This window comes from Heptranchias perlo, unplaced genomic scaffold (assembly GCF_035084215.1).
Source record: "Heptranchias perlo isolate sHepPer1 unplaced genomic scaffold, sHepPer1.hap1 HAP1_SCAFFOLD_567, whole genome shotgun sequence".
Lineage (NCBI taxonomy): Eukaryota > Metazoa > Chordata > Chondrichthyes > Hexanchiformes > Hexanchidae > Heptranchias > Heptranchias perlo.
The window spans coordinates 142501-144444 of record NW_027139589.1 but is presented as its reverse complement, the minus strand read 5'-3'; positions in this window follow the sequence as shown (position 1 = coordinate 144444).

Genomic DNA, 1944 nt, shown 5'->3' with positions numbered 1-1944 from the left:
AGTGGCAAATGGTTAACCAGAATCCCAAAAGAATGCTCAGAGACTTAAGTCCCAAAGGGGAAATGGTGAACCAGAAGCTGGGTGAACTGGTGAACCAAAAGTGGGAAAAAGGATTAAAAGGGGAGAAATGATTAACCAGGAGGCTGAAGCAATGTGCCGCGGTGAAGTCCTAAAGGGTAAAAGGTTGACAAGAAAGCAGGGAAATGATTAAACCAAAGCGGAAAAATTCAGTATAATGGGGCAAATGGTTAACCAGAAGCTGGGTGAAATGGTTAACCAAAAGTGGCAAAAAAAGATTTAAAGGGGAAAAATGATTAACCAGAAGTCGACAACAATGCTCGGCGATGAAGTCTGAAAGGGGAAAAGGTTGACCAGAAAGCAGGGAAACGATTAAACAAAAGCGGCAACATTTTTTAAAAAGTGGCAAATGGTTAACCAGAATCCCAAAAGAATGCTCAGAGACTAAGTCCCAAAGGGGAAATGGTTAACCAGAAGCTGGGGGAAATGGTTAACCAAAAGTTGCAAAAATGATTAAAAGGGGTGAAATGATTAACCAGGAGGCTGAAGCAATGTGCCGCGGTGAAGTCCTAAAGGGGAAAAGGTTGACCACAAAGCAGGGAAAGCATTAAACAAAAGCGGCAACATTTTTTAAAAATTGGCAAATGATTAACCAGAATCCCAAAAGAATGCTCAGAGACTAAGTCCCAAAGGGGAAATGGTTAACCAGAAGCAGGGGGAAATGGTTAACCAAAAGTTGCAAAAATGATTAAAAGGGGTGAAATGATTAACCAGGAGGCTGAAGCAATGTGCCGCGGTGAAGTCCTAAAGGGGAAAAGGTTGACCACAAAGCAGGGAAAGCATTAAACAAAAGCGGCAACATTTTTAAAAAAGTGGCAAATGATTAACCAGAATCCCAAAAGAATGCTCAGAGACTAAGTCCCAAAGGGGAAATGGTTAACCAGAAGCTGGGGGAAATGGTTAACCAAAAGTTGCAAAAATGATTAAAAGGGGTGAAATGATTAACCAGGAGGCTAAAGCAATGTGCCGCGGTGAAGTCTGAAAGAGGGAAAGGTTGACCAGAAAGCATTAAACAAAAGTGGCAACATTTTAAAATAATTGGCAAATGGTTAACCAGAATCCCAAAAGAATGCTCAGAGACTAAGTCCCAAAGGGGAAATGGTTAACCAGAAGCTGGGGGAAATGGTTAACCAAAAGTTGCAAAAATGATTAAAAGGGGTGAAATGATTAACCAGGAGGCTAAAGCAATGTGCCGCGGTGAAGTCCTAAAGGGGAAAAGGTTGACCAGAAAGCAGGGAAAGCATTAAACAAAAGCGGCAACATTTTTTAAAAAGTGGCAAATGGTTAACCAGAATCCCAAAAGAATGCTCAGAGACCAAGTCCCAAAGGGGAAATGGTTAACCAGAAGCTGGGGGAAATGGTTAACCAAAAGTTGCAAAAATGATTAAAAGGGGTGAAATGATTAACCAGGAGGCTGAAGCAATGTGCCGCGGTGAAGTCTGAAAGAGGGAAAGGTTGACCAGAAAGCATTAAACAAAAGTGGCAACATTTTTTAAAAATTGGCAAATGGTTAACCAGAATCCCAAAAGAATGCTCACAGACTAAGTCCCAAAGGGGAAATGGTTAACCAGAAGCTGGGTGAAATGGTTAACCAAAAGTTACAAAAATGATTAAAAGGGGTGAAATGATCAACCAGAAGTCGAAAACAATGTGCGGCGATGAAGTCCTAAGGTGGAAAAGTTACCCAGAAGGCAGGGAAATGATCAAACGAAAGCAGCCAAAAAATTATTAAAAGAGGGGAACTGATGAACCAAAAGATGAGAAACGGCCCGCAGAGACTAAGTCCAAAACGGGAACTGGTGAACCGGAAATGATTAACCAAAAACTAAGTCCGAAGAGGGAACTGGTAAACCAGAACTGAGTAAC